At 51.2% G+C, this 14,583-nt stretch overlaps 1 protein-coding gene and 1 long non-coding RNA gene across 2 annotated transcripts in view; both read right to left on the bottom strand.

Annotated features, from left to right (window-relative positions):
* LOC132244199 (DLA class II histocompatibility antigen, DR-1 beta chain-like) overlaps positions 1–14,583 on the bottom strand; it is a 115,803-nt gene that overhangs the window by 14,217 nt on the left and 87,003 nt on the right. The gene's annotated exons all lie outside the window — the stretch shown is intronic.
* Positions 10,543–14,520, bottom strand: LOC132244200 (uncharacterized). The gene is made up of 3 exons (XR_009455769.1): positions 14,419–14,520; positions 12,895–12,918; positions 10,543–12,516 (listed from the first exon to the last, which is right to left on the bottom strand). It is a non-coding gene; the product is annotated as an uncharacterized LOC132244200 (long non-coding RNA).

Consider the following 14,583-nt stretch of genomic DNA (forward strand, 5'->3'; position numbering starts at 1 on the left):
AGCAGTGTTTCTATGTAGGCAGTGCTCAGAGAATCAGTTCACTTGAAGGCTCACTATCTTGCCCCTGATTCCTGGTATTGTCTCTCCACTGCACAGGTGTTACCACCCCTCTCTCCTTTGCAATGGTCTTACAGCTCCAGTATTCACACCAGTGTCTTCTTCACCAGTGTTGCTGCCTGTTAGCCATTGCTGGCAATGCCTGTCTTCTGTTTCAAAGCCTGGCAGACTGTTATTAGCCCTAGCTACACACCTTACCTCAGGTGTGGTCATGTTAGCTCAGGGGTAGAAATGACTGACAATTGGAGACACTCAAGACACTCCAGAAGAGTAAGTTTTGTTTTATGAATATGAATAAGATACTTTCATTTAAGTATGACTATAGGACTAATGACAGTATCCTTTGACTGTTTTGACTATTTCTTTGCTGAGTTCATTGTCTTTTCTTTATGGACCTGTAGCAGGCTGGCATCTTGGAGCTTGGGTTGAGTTTCATGCTTCAAATCTTGATATTTTGATTGGTGGAGCTCATCCCCCAATCAGGAGGCAGCAAGAGCAGTTAAGTCATGCCCCTTTCCTGAGGGGGGCTGGACCTGATTGAAGACTGGAACACTCAGGTCCAGAAGACTTCAGGGGCGGAGCCCTGGGGCGTATAAAAGGAGCTGCACGGCCAGCATGGGGGGACACCTCTAGCACAGAGAAGAGCAGGTTTTAGAAGAGCTGAGGAGAGCTGCTTGGCAGGGCAAGGCAGTAGCCCAGAAGTGACCCTGAAGACTTCCATCAGCGGGGAATAGCGGATGGCTCCAGCAGCTAGGCTCTTAGTGCGCAGCACGGTGCATGGCGTCCAGCCCCTGGGAGCTGTGTGAGGCGGCTCAGATCTGCAACCTCTGGTGTGCGGCCAGAGACATGATGTGCAGGCCGGTGCATGGAGCAGGACCTTTGGAGCACTTGGGTGGCTCAGGTCCTCAACCCTCAGAGAGAGGCTTGGAGCTCGGTGCAGGACATGCTGCACGGAGGGTCCAGGGATGGACTGAGTCTGGTGTTGCACGAGGCGGCCCAGACCTCCGACCCATAGCAAAAGGCCGAGTCCAGGCAGCCAGATGGTGCTTGGGCTACTGAGCCAGCTGCCAGGGCTGAGCCAGAGGCCCCAGATGCCCTGCACAGAGGAGTCCTGTTCCAGGGCACAGCGGCCCCCCACCCCGAAGCCCACTGCAGGCGAGAGAGCAGCTTGGCGCAGAGAACGAGGACCATCCTCCAGGCCTGCAGCCATGAGTTGCAGGGAAAAGTGGATTCCCATGGGGGAGGGGGAGTCCCCCTGTTAGTTAAGGGCTCCTGAAAGTGGAGGTCCCACTGGGAGGGACCCCGTAAAGTTACCAGCTTCCTTGTAGGGCTTGGAAAAAGCAGAAGGGCATTGGGGCTTCCCCTGAGGATTGCGTTTATCTTTGGGGTTCTTGTGCCATAAGTGGTGTGATGTCGTGCCTTATATTTTGTGAACTCTCATGTTTGTAAATTAGTAGCTGAGTCCCAGGGCTCTGCTGGGCCCCCCTCTTGCTTTCATTTCACCTGGTGTTTATATGTATTTATTTGCGGCTTATTTATTGTTCATCCTTACTTACCTATAGTTTATCTGTTAGCTATCTATGTCTGTTTTGGTGTTTATCTGTTTCAGATCAGATACTTACCTGTGACTTCCCTGTATCTGGAGCACTGGTATAAGGTTTAATGGCATTTATGCAGAGGGTGTCACTGATGTTATTTGTTCAGATACCTTACATATTGTACATATGTTTATGTCCATGTTTCTTTTCCTCGTGATAAGTTCATGTAAATAACTCTGTATATATTCTTTGGCCCATTCCCTGTCGCACAAGACGTGTCCCTGGCTCGCCCATCTCAACTCCCACCTTTTTTGACCTGCCCCCACCCCCACAAGAATGTGTGTGTGTGTGTGTGTGTGCGCGCGCGTGCAGGCACCCAAACCCCGTGAGCAGTATATAGGGTACACCTCTTGACCTCTTGTCAAACTGACAAGCCCCACCCACTGACTGGTGTCCCGCCCCTTGACCTGCCCCTGGCTCCTCCCCTGGCCCCGCCCTAGACATGCCCTAACCCTGCCTCTAGACACGCCTCTGCCCATCATCTTGGCCGCCATCTTGCGGAAGGAAGTCCAGCCCCTAAACCTTGACCTTTGCCACCGGAAACTCCACCTCTAAACCTCCTGGCAGCCATGTTGGTGGCCATCTTGGCTACCATGTTGCATCCCAGAACACCCTGTTCCCATCACATGGCCTGTGACCTCACCAGGCCCAACCCCCCTGGCAGCCATGTTGGTGGGCATCTTGGCCGCCATGTTGCATCTGAGAACACCTTGTCCCCATCACATGGCCTGTGACCTTTTCAGGCCCAACCCCCTGGTAGCCATGTTGGTGGCCATCTTGGCCGCCATGTTGCATCCCAGAACACCCTGTTCCCATCACATGGCCTGTGACCTCACCAGGCCCAACCCCCCTGGCAGCCATGTTGGTGGGCATCTTGGCCGCCATGTTGCATCCCAGAACACCCTGTTCCCATCAAATGGTCCATGACCTCATCAGGCCCAACCCCCCTGGTAGCCATGTTGGCAGCCATCTTGGCCACCATGTTGCATCCCAGAACACCCTTTTCCCATCACATGGCCTGTGACTTCAGAACGGTCGCTTCTTAACCGGGAAACTCCTCCACCCGAGAATCTCGCTGAGCCAATAGCGGGGCAAGTATAGGAGTGCGGGGTGGGACCTAGGCTGGCAGTCCCTGGCCTGTCTCTTGTCTAAATCCTGTTGGGAAAGCCCTCCAAACCAGGCTGCGTGTTTTCTGAGACCACGCTAATACAGGCAGAAGCAAATATGGATTCTTATGCTTTGGAAGCCTCAGGCACTGTCCAGACCTCTCTCAGCTGCACTATGGGGGAGATCTCAGTGGTTGAGACAGATTCCCGGATTCCCAAAACAGATCCGGGGACCGTGGCAGACCCCCAACAGACCGCATCAGAGCCACAGGCAGAGAGCCTGGGGGTGGCAGACAACCTCATCCCCAAAGACTGCCGAGGTAAGTAGCCTAGAATTATTTCGGAGGGGGCGGCTTTCCACGGTAACAGGGGGCGTCTGTGTTAACTCTTTCATCTCTTCACAGGTACGCGATGTCTTGATGGAGAACTTTCAAAACGTACACATTGGGGGACCTATGAGAGTAAAGATCTCGTGTGTGAACTGGTTTTGTTCATGTCGAAAAGAGAGGGGTTCAAGACAAGACTGAGGATGCATGTATCAGTTTTGTCTGAGTCCCCAGAGCCCTGTGGAGCAGGGGTATGAACCTGTGGAGGTTACGGAGCATCCCACCTGTTCAGAGAAGGGTTTTCTGTGCATCTAAAAGAGAATAGTTCAAGGCATGGCTGAATAACCCTGTATGTGCTGCTTTTCACTAATAAATCTTGTTTTGCCACTATTTAAATTTGTCGTCTGGCCTTTAAATCTTCCATAAGTGTGTTGGTGAGGTGGGTACCACAGCTACCGGTCATGTCTACAGGGGGGGTCTTTGTTAAAGGAAATGTATTACACTCCTGGGGCAGTGGGTAGTTTTGGTGGGGTGAACTCGCTTTTTGAAACAGCCAAAAGTCAGAATACGAATCTGAATAGAAGCCAGGTAACTGCCTGGCTTTCAGATCAGGATGCTTATACCCTACACAAACCAGCAAGAAGACATTTGAAAAGAAACAAGACTGTTGTTTCAGATGTGGATGCACAATGGCAGGCAGATCTGGTGGATATGCAACAGTTCTCGAAACACAACAGTGGTTTTAAGTACATCTTAACAGTGATAGACATATCCAAGCATGCCTGGGCCTTGAGTCTAAGAGACAAATCGGCAGGTGAAATATCCAAGCCCTTTAAAAGCATTTTCTCAATGGGTCATGTGCCTGAAAAACTGCAGACTGACCGGGGCAAAGAATTTTTAAATAAGCCTTTAAGCAAACTGCTAAAAAAGTCCACCATTTTGTTACAAATAATGAAGTGAAAGCAGCAGTTGTAGGAAGGTTTAATAGAACATTAAAATCAAAGATGTGGAGGTATTTTACAGCCCACAACTGCTTTCGCTGCATTGCTGTGTTACCAGGGTTTCTAAAGAGCTGTAACCACAGCTTTCACAGAACTATCCGGGCCAGGCCTGTTGCTGTGAACTCCTCAAACTTTCCCTGCATGTGGAAAACAGCGTACGGAGACTACTTTAAACTAAAAACAGCAACACCCCTGTTCAGAAAAGGAGACCACGTGAGGGTGTCTAGAACCAAAGGGAGATTTGAAAAAGGTTATGAACAAACATTCACTAATGAAATGTTCATAGTGGATGAAGTCATTAAGCGAGTGCAGACCCCCTCTACCGCCTAGAAGATTATAAAGACGAGCCAATCGAGGGCTCTTTTTATCCTGAAGAATAACTAAAATAGGACAAAGTTTACAGGATTGAAAAAGTCCTAGCAGAGAAAGGAAAGGGGAGAAAGAAACAGTTACTTGTGAAATGGTTAGGGTGGCCAGCTAAATTTAATAGCTTGGTAGAAAGAAGCCTCCCAAACCTGTAACATTTAGAATAAAAGACAAGGCATTACTGCTGCTGAAAGAGCAAGATGAGCGACAGTGGTTTTTTAATCACTTTACCCAGCAACGCCTGCGCCAAGGTTTTCCTGCAGGACACCAGTTCAAACTTTACCAGACAGCTGCTTAAACCTCTGGATCTTTTGGGGAAATGGGAGGTAGGGTTAGCAGAAATGCAATCCCTGCACAGCTGGAACAACATCAACGAAGACACCCCTTTTGAAATCTTTTCTGAAGCTAAAAAATGGGGGTATGTCCTGTGCCAGGGATATTATTCATCCATCACAGAGTTGTTGGATCTTATGAATGATATCATTGCCAGTCACTCTACCCTGCCTGAATTAGTTATGTTCTATGACCAGGTGAGCAGAAAAATTAGCCTGAAAGCCAGCAATAACTCTTATGCTTTTTCTACTGATGGTGAACTAGCCTATATTTTGGGGTTACTACCTGGGTCCACTGTTAAAAGAATCCCCTTTACAGCTGATATTACCGGAGGATTAAATTAATTGTATCTCTACATGGACATTGTTGATCATCAGCTTGTTGGGGAATTTTTGGTTCCCTTGCTACGCTGCGTAGCTACCCATGGAAAAAATGAGTTTGTCACTATCACAGATGACAAGCTGCATTATGTCCCCATGTGTCAGCACCACATTGACACAAACAGCATTGAAATAAAGATGGATCAGAATAGACACGTCTCATTTCATTTTGGCAAGGTGATCGTTAAGCTCCACCTGTGTCCTCGAAGGACTTTGGTGTTTTGAAATAAGAAAAAGTACAGTGGAAGTGGTAAAAAATTATGGGGATCCAGCCTTGCACAGAAATTATTACAAAACTCAAGCTGGGTATGGTCTCCCTGGTTATCAGGGGATGCCCTTGATGTATGGGGCTGGTGTGGGGGGCATATTCTGCAGCATGTTTAGAAAAGCCATCCCTCTTTTGAAAGGGGACTGGAGATTATTAAACCCCACATTAAGAAAGCCGCTCAAAACATAGCCCAGGATGTGATTGGCCACATCTCCCAAGCTGTTGTGGATAAGGTGGGCCGGTCAACAAATCAGGGCGGGTCTGGTCTTGTGTATATTAAAAAAAGGAGCCTTAAAAGAAAGAGAACTGCATCACGTCAATTCAGTTTGCAATTCAACAAGGAGAAATGCAAAGTGCTGCACCTAGGGAGGAAAAATGTCCAGCACACCTACAGCCTAGGGAACGACCTGCTGGGTGACACGGAAGTGGAAAGGGATCTTGGAGTCCTAGTGGACTCCAAGATGAACATGAGTCGGCAGTGTGACGAAGCCATCAGAAAAGCTAATGGCACTTTATCGTGCATCAGCAGATGCATGACGAACAGATCCAAGGTGATACTTCCCCTCTATCGGGCGCTGGTCAGACCGCAGTTGGAGTACTGCGTGCAATTCTGGGCACCGCACTTCAAGAGGGATGCGGATAACCTGGAGAGGGTCCAGAGAAGGGCCACTTGTATGGTGAAGGGCTTGCAGGCCAAGCCCTATGAGGAGAGATTGGGGCACCTGGACCTCTTCAGCCTCCGCAAGAGAAGGTTGAGAGGCGACCTTGTGGCTGCCTATAAGTTCATCACGGGGGCACAGAAGGGAATTGGTGAGGTTTTATTCACCAAGGCGCCACCGGGGGTTACAAGAAATAATGGTCACAAGCTAGCAGAGAGCAGATTTAGATTGGACATTAGGAAGAACTTCTTCACAGTTCGAGTGGCCAAGGTCTGGAACGGGCTCCCAAGGGAGGTGGTGCTCTCCCCTACCCTGGGGGTCTTCAAGAGGAGGTTAGACGAGTATCTAGCTGGGGTCATCTAGACCCAGCACTCTTTCCTGCCTATGCAGGGGGTTGGACTCGATGATCTATTGAGGTCCCTTCTGACACTAACATCTATGAATCTATGAATCTACGTCCCCTGTGTACAGGCCTGCCCCAACCCCTTAAAAGAAAGAAGCTAAGGCACCAGGTGAGACAGAAATGAAAGACCAAGAAACAGCTGTCTGGGAGGAAGAAGGGGCACTATCCTGGAAGAAAAAGAAGTATATTTTAACTGCCATGGCTTTTGTTCCTGTCGGTTCCGTACCAAATCTGAGCTGGATTTGTTTCAAATAGCCCCCACGCAGACCAGCACTGAGAAAAGACCATACATTGAGACCCCCCAACACTCAGCTACTACAGAGTTGCCCCCCTTGACTTTTTCATTGCTGGGAATGGCGAAGATTATATGGATTTGAAGAACACGTTGCTGTACCTTTGTTGCAAGATTGTAAAAGGAGATGGAACCGATCTTGATGATGGGGCTGCAGTGGGGCTAGTGAATTACCCCTTAGCCGCTGTTTTCAGCCAGCTGGATGTCACTCTGGGAGATCGTCTCATAAGGCAGAGCAAAAACTCTTACCCTTACAGAGCCTTCATTGAACCGGTGCTCACCTACAGGGTGACACACTCACCACTCTGTTTTCGGCTGGTCTGTTTTACAAAGACACCCCTGGACAATATGAAGCAGTTGCCCTGGATGGTGATAACCATGGGTTTAGAAGACGAGAAAGCCTGACTGCTGGGAGCAGAAAGGTAGAGCTGCTAGGCCACCTCCACAGCCATTTGTTTTTTCAAGAAAAACTTTTGTTGAATGGCGTGGATGTGAAAATTAAACTGACTCGCAGTAAAGACACCTCATGTTTGATGGACACCCCGGCGGTTGGACAGTGTGAACTACAAATCACGTATGCCTCACTTTTTGTGAATAAAGTGAAGGCGGCTCTGGGTGTCCAGTTGGGTCACGCAGAGGCCTTGCTCACAGTCAATGCTAAATACCCCATAGACCGCACAGGTCTGACAGTGTTTAGCATCCCTGCTGACAGTCGGGTCAGTAATCAGGAGAATCTGTTTCTGGGACAGTTGCCTAAGCTCGTTGTTATCAGGTTTGTGGATAACGACACCTTTAGCGGGAACTATTCTAAGAACCCCTTCAACTTTAAACATTACAATATTAATTTTGTTGCCCTGTATGTTGATGGAGAATAAATCCCAGCAAAACTGCTACAGCCTGATTTTGAGAATGGTAACTGTATGAGAGAATATATGCAGCTGGTACAGACTGCTGGTAAGCATATGAAAGACCGTTCCTTATTGATCAACCGTGAGGAGTTTGCTCGGGGGTACACCTTGTTTGCCTTTGACCTGTCTCCTGACCAGGAATGTGCTGACCAGTATTCCTTGATTGAAACTGGGAACCTGAGAGCAGAAATATGCTTTGCAGGGGCTTTGCCCATCAGTGTCAACATGATTGTGTACGGGGTCTTTGACAATGTTATAGAGATAAACCTGAGGAGAAACGTGCTGTTTGACTACATGTGAAGATGGACAGTGAACAGCTCTCCAGACTTTTATCTGCAGACCCTTACACCAAAAAGACTTTTTAAAACGTGTTCCCCTGTGACTGGCTCCCTAAGGCTCGGCTGTCTCAAAGACCCCTCAGCCTGGTGGTCAATACGCACCCGCGTAACTAGCCTGGAGAACACTGGCTGGCTCTTTACCTGGTGGATAGGAGCCACGGAGAGTTTTTTGATTTGTACAGTCACCCTCCAAGCAACGCTCTGTTTCCTCAAAGTATTATGTTCTTTTTCAATAAAAAGATGAAGCAATTACAAGACTGCACCTCTTTTGCCTGTGGATACCACTGTGTGTTTTTCCTGCACCACCGGAACAAGGGCTTGTCATTTGAACACATTTTGAAATTGTATTCTGATGACTTCGTACAAAATGGCCGCATGGTGATGCAGTCTGTAATAGTAAATATAAGTCTTTTCACGTGTCTGGACCTGCCCAAAACCTGTTTGGACATGCCCAGACGTGGGTCTCTTGCAGCGACTTCCACAAAAATGATATTTAAATAAAGAACCCCCACCCCTGTGGGTTTAAAAAAAAGAAAAGAAAAAAATGCTTTCAGGTACTGGGGTCAGTGCACCTCAAAATCCTGCACCCCCTCTGGCACTGGGGTCTATGTACCCCCAAAACAACACCCTCACTGATGCTGGGGTCCCCCCTCTGTAATCAGCCCCAATATGAGGCCTCCTCCTTCCTCTAATAGCCTCACCCAAACCACCGGGTATTCAATAATCTAAAGAAATGTGGACAGTCCCCTCCATGGGCAATAACAGCCACTAAAAAAAAAAAAAAAAAAAGTGATCAAAGAAACCCACATGCCCGCTTACATTTTCACTGGGTTCGTGCTTCAGCTCCCCACCATCAGCTTTTGGGGTGGCTGCCGTCTCTCAGGGCTTCCGTAGTCCCCTCTTCCAGCCTCTGGACCACTCACCAAGCCTCTCATGGGATTCTAGGATGCACTCCTTCTCCTTTGGCTGCCATGCCTGACTGCTGCTCTCCTCAGGGATTTTATAGTCCTGGCCTGCCCCTTCCGGTCAGCTGACTAACTGGCCAGGCTCAGTATTTAACCCCCTCCTTACCAGTCTTCAGTGCCCCAAAAGTCCTGGCCCTTAAGGGATGGACCTGTCTTCTAGTAACAGTGCTAGGGTTCCCTGTTACACCCCCCCTAACTTCTCTGTCATCTGGGGTCTTTCTGAATCCTCTACCTGCCTTCTAATAACAGACCTAGGGGTCCCTGTTATACCCTGCAACACTGCTGTGATCTTGCTGCTCATGTCCACCTCCTTCCCCACCCCATGGGGGACCATCCTACCCCCAGCCATCTGCCCCCTGCCTCTGCTCCACCACGTGGGAACCTAGTGGCTCCACATCACCTCCTAGCCCTCTGGTGCCTCTCTGATAGGGCCCATGGGGACCCAAAGGCCAACACCCTCAGCACGTGACTGGGACAGGGCTCCCTGGTGGGCATAGGTCTCTCTTCACCCTGGGGGCTCCATGCAACAAGCCACATATGTTCTTAGCACCATCAGTGTCCCTAGCAGAGCCCCAGCTGCCCCGCAGCTCCTGACCCCTAGGCTCTGACCTATGCCCTTTGCTGCCCAGGAGACAGAGCTGAGAAGTCATCAGTTCCCCACAAAATGAGACCTGTTCTGCTCAGCTCTGAGCATCATCTTTCCAAGGATGCTGCCCCAGTCTTGGAGGCCAGTCAGCATCAGGAGTGAGTAGCAACAACTGTCTTCCATAAAAGCCAGGCTCAGCAGGGCTTCCCCTTCCCCACACAATTTTCCCTTCTGCAGCAAAAGGCCAATGCCTGCAGTGGAGCTACAGGATTCCCCAGCACCTTTCCTGGCCCCGTGGCAGGCTCTGGGATTCCTACATGGTGATGGATCCTGGGACATCCCAGGGTCCACCATCCCCTGAACAGGAAGCCCAGCCAAACACCTCAGACACTGAACTGCTGGATCTACACATGGGGGTACTGGGGATCTGTCAGGTGCAGATAATTAATTAATTTAGTCAAGGAGGAAGATTTGGGTCCAGCCCCAGATGAAGAACCATGGAGCTTTCCCCCACACCCAGAGATGGGCCCTACCTTACACAGACAAAACGTGAGATGGGAGCCCCATCTCCAGGGCTCAGACTCCATGGGTGTCCTTGACTGGTCCCTTCACAAAAGAATACCTTCTCCAAAAGCTGTAGACGGTTCCAGGGATCCTGATCTCTCCCTACCTGCCTTTTTTACCCCACACATCCATTAAGGCTGGGCAGAGCCCTTAACTCCTGTTATAGATGGGAGCTGAAGCCAAGAACAATCCAGTGGTTTCCTCAGGAGCAGATCAGGGCCCTGAGACCAGGGGTCTGAGTCCCAGGCCCATGACCAGACTGTCTCCATGCCCTGACCCTCTGCCTCTCACCTCTCACCCTTTCAGCACCACATGGAGAGAGCCAGAAAGGAGCTGGAGCTTAAAAGAGCTTTGAAAAGGCCCAATGTCCATTTATCTACCCTTTATGTTAACACGTGGAAATGCAGGAATATGGAGTCTCAGAGGGTACCAGGGACAGGGTAGCCAGCTGTAGTGGGTGGTGAAGTGCAGGGTCAGGGTTGAACTGAAGCAGGATCCAGCTGTCAGCTCTCCCCCAGCCAAATGAGGGTCTCTCCCAGCTCAGGGATCTCCCTGGCTCTTGCCTGGGAAGGCAGGAGGACAGCATACTGTGTAGTCTTACTCCCCCAGTAGCATCATCATGCTGTAACCAGTGATACAGCTGCCCTGGGCCTCACGACTGGTGCAGGACTGGACAAAGACTGCATCCAGTGGGGAATTCCAGGAAATCTCGGGGGCCTGGGTCTCCACACCGTTCACGGAAGGATCACTAGCTTGAGCTTTGCAAGAAGGATGGGGTGACACCAGTGCCTTTCAGGTGCAGAGCAGGACATGGCAGATGGTCCACTGACACAAGATGCAGCGATCACAAACAGACCCAGCTGTGCAAGTGGTGCTGAAACCTTGCCCTGGTGGGACTGGGAATGGGGATGGGGAAGGGGTCGTTCTCACAACCAGGGCTCCTTCCTGCGCCACAGGGAGCTGCTCTTTTAGGTCACAAACCCCAGCCCAGCCCTTGGGCCCTAGGCATCTCACTGGGATGGGCTACCCACGTTCCTGGATCCCAGCATGATCCCTGCCCTCACCTCTGGCTCGAAGGCGCTTCACCTTCCCCTAGTACCATCCTCTGTGTGACACTCTGGGGGGTCCTTCCACATGCAGAGGAGTCCCTCAGCCCCAAACCCCTCCCTGCTTCACCACAAGGAACAAGCTGAGAGTGGCAAAAGGAGCCAGATCCTCAGTGCCACGTGTCTTAGCAACACCTGTCTCCCTCAGACCTTGCCACCTCTGAGCAGAGGAATTTTGTCCCACTTAGGGGATCACACCCTTTATCCCATTTGTGCTAAAACTGACTCCAGCCAAAAGCATGGGAAAGAGCTGGCTGCTGGCCAGAAGAGTCTATTGTGACCGTGCAGGGACACGAGGCCTGGTTTGCCATTAGCACATTCAACAAAAAGGTCTATTCTCACCTGCACATTCAGCCCCTTCCCAAGCTCCCACTCCCAGTAGCTGATATCCTCCAAAGGCAGTTGAGAGCCCTCAGGGCACGGCCCCAGGGACTGTCTCTGCTGGCACCTGCTGCTGGGGAGCCCAGGACGGCCTGTCCAGAGCTCTGGGGTGTACCCTGAGGGTATGGCACCAAAGGAGCTCTGAAAAGGGAGAGCTCAACACACCGCAGACACTGGTGAGACAAGTTATTGGTCAGAAACACCATCACCCCCCCAGCAGGACAGAAACCTGCTCCTTTCCAGTCCCCAAGGAGTGATCCAGAGCAGCAGCAGGAGCAATTACAATAGCACAAGCTCCAGCACATGTCTCAAGGCACCTGACTCAACCCCCACCTGCTTCTGTCCAACAGCCCCATGGGACACCTTGGGACCCCAGGCCAGGCTTACCAGATCTCAACTGTAACAAGGTGGCTACAAGCTCAGAGACCCCCCGGGACTGCCCTGGCCCAAGGGTAGGACATGTGTTACCTGGGTATCACTGGGCTCCTCCATCCTGTCCTTTCCTAACAACATGTTTCCACCGCTCAGTCTTAGGGTGATACTGGTCCTTCCTGGGGCATATTAGCTTAAGTTGGGGCCCACGGGAGTCTCGTCCCAAAGGGCTGTGACAACTGCTGGAAATGGCCTTGTTACAGCTCCCCGTGTCTCAGATCAGAGTCCCCTGAATGTCCCCCAAAAGCAGTAGCATTTCTGAGTGCAGATGTGGCGCAGGCTTAGGCAGATAAAGGGTTAATTCTGAGGAGTCAGCCCCAGGATCCAGGTGAGGATGGAGGGAAAGTGAGAAGAGCTCCAGACACAGGGACAGGTGCCAGGAGACGGGGCTGGAGAATCACGCTGGGCAATGCAGGCCCCGAAGCTGCAGGATCTAACTGAGGAGCCCTGCAGGGAGAGAGGGGAGACATCAGCACAGGGCAGGGACTAGCAGCTCTGGGGAAGGGCCACGGGGGGGATCTGACAGGCGCCAGGGCCTCCCTAGAGGCTTGTCTGGAGCCTCCGGGTGGGGAGATGCTTTTGCAGGGCCCAGGATGCTCTGACCATGGGAGTAGCTCTAGGTTTGGCCCAAATGGCACTAATGAGGAAGATGGAGACTCCTCCTCTTCCTCACTGCAAATGCTCCATGTTACAGCTCCCACCCATGCTGGGCTGGGCAAGTGTTGGGGTGAAAGGGCAGGGGCAGCCGCTCCATGGACTCCCTGTACAGCCTGTGGTCCCTGAGGGGGAGGGGGCTTCGTAGGGGTAGACAGAGATGGAAATTACCTGTTGGCTGGGGAACGGGGCGGCCTGGAAAACAAGGAGAGACATGGTGAGAGTCTCACCAGAGGCAGCCCCTCTGAGAGATCAGAGATCCTGCCCTAGCCCTGAGGTGCAGAGCAGACCCCATTAGGGACCCCACATCCCCCATTAAAAACCCAATGACGGGCTCACCCAAACAGGGCTGGATAGAGGGATTCACTGTGTGCACGTGTAGATATTTCCCTGAACTGGATTCACTACTCTGTGCTTTGGTCTCTATTTCCAGACAACATTCAGTGAGGATGAATTCAAGCAGGGTCACACTTGTGTGAGCCACAGTGTCAGCTAGGAAGGTGTGTCTGTATCTTCACTATATGACCCAAGACAGGCAGGGAGATATGGGGTGAACCAAGTGTCAGGAACAGCCCTAGACCAGACCATGGCTGTGCACATTTTGGAGGAGCCCTTGCTATGTTTTTCTTTTCTGCCAAAAACAGCAACTAAAAATTTAGGGAAGAAGGAGGTGGCGAGGGGTATCATAAAGAAGGAAACTGATTCCGATAAGCTTGGGAGCAAGAGAAAATGTACTATCCTCTCATACTGCAGGCACTTTTCCTTAAGAAAGAAAAAATTACACCAAAAACTCCACCTGCAAGAAATCACAGTGAGCAGTATATAGGAGAAATATGGTAAGAGCAGCTTCTGCTAGTTCCCAGGTAGGCATGAAAGCTGGATGGGCCCCACAGGGAGCAGAGCCAGGAGCAGTGCTTTCTCCTTTCTGCTGCTGCTCTTCATTTCCTGACTGCAGGACAGGTCTGTTATTCTCCCCTCTACCATTCACTATGCAGGGGGACATTTTCTCCCTGGGTCTGTTGTAGGTGAGAGAATCCTTCCCCTGTCCCACATCCCTCCCTGACTGTCTAGGGTAATGGTGAGTCCAGAACAACTGACACCTGCAGTATTTTCACACCTGCAGTGCTGAGGATCTACATTATATTGGGCTGAACAAAATGAGTCTGCCCCACCAGCTGCCAAAGCTTCCTCTGTTGGAGCAACAAAGTCAGAGTCAAGGGAAGCTGAGATTAAGGTTTGCTGGGATACGAAGTTTTCCCAGGGGCAAACCTGGGTCTGTGCCAGCAGACAAGGAACAGGACAGAGGACAGATGTTTGGGGCAGAAAGACCCCCCTGATACCTCAGCCCCATGAAGTCCCACAGTGGGGTACACTCAGGTGCCCCCACCCCCCTGGGACTGGCACCTCCAAAACCAGAGTCACTGCCTTGAAGCAGAGGAGAGGAAATGCCCAGGGTCAAGGCAGTGGCAGCTCTGCCTACCCATGGCCCCTGCTCTTCCCTGCCCCTCAGAGGAGGGAGGGACAGTGGGATCCATCCCCAGTCCCAGGAGGTGAGAAACTGGGAGGCCCCTGCCAGACTCCAGGGCAGTTCATACTGGGGTGTGAGAGGGAGCGGAGCCTGCAGACAGACCGACAGGCTGAGCATTTTGCTCCAACAACACCTTGGTTCCAGCACCCCAGCCGTGCCCCACTCACCTTTCTTGTTCCTCAGGTAGTTGAGCAGTCCCAGCGCCAGGAAGACCAGCCCCAACACGAAGCCCCCGATCCCCGTCAGCATCATGTTTCTGGCCGAGTCTGACTGCGCCTCTGTAGAGACAAGAGCCAGAGGTGAAGGGCTCAGTGTGGGCTCCCAACCCCTGC

The sequence above is a fragment of the Alligator mississippiensis genome, chromosome 11, assembly GCF_030867095.1.
Source record: "Alligator mississippiensis isolate rAllMis1 chromosome 11, rAllMis1, whole genome shotgun sequence".
Classification (NCBI taxonomy): domain Eukaryota; kingdom Metazoa; phylum Chordata; order Crocodylia; family Alligatoridae; genus Alligator; species Alligator mississippiensis.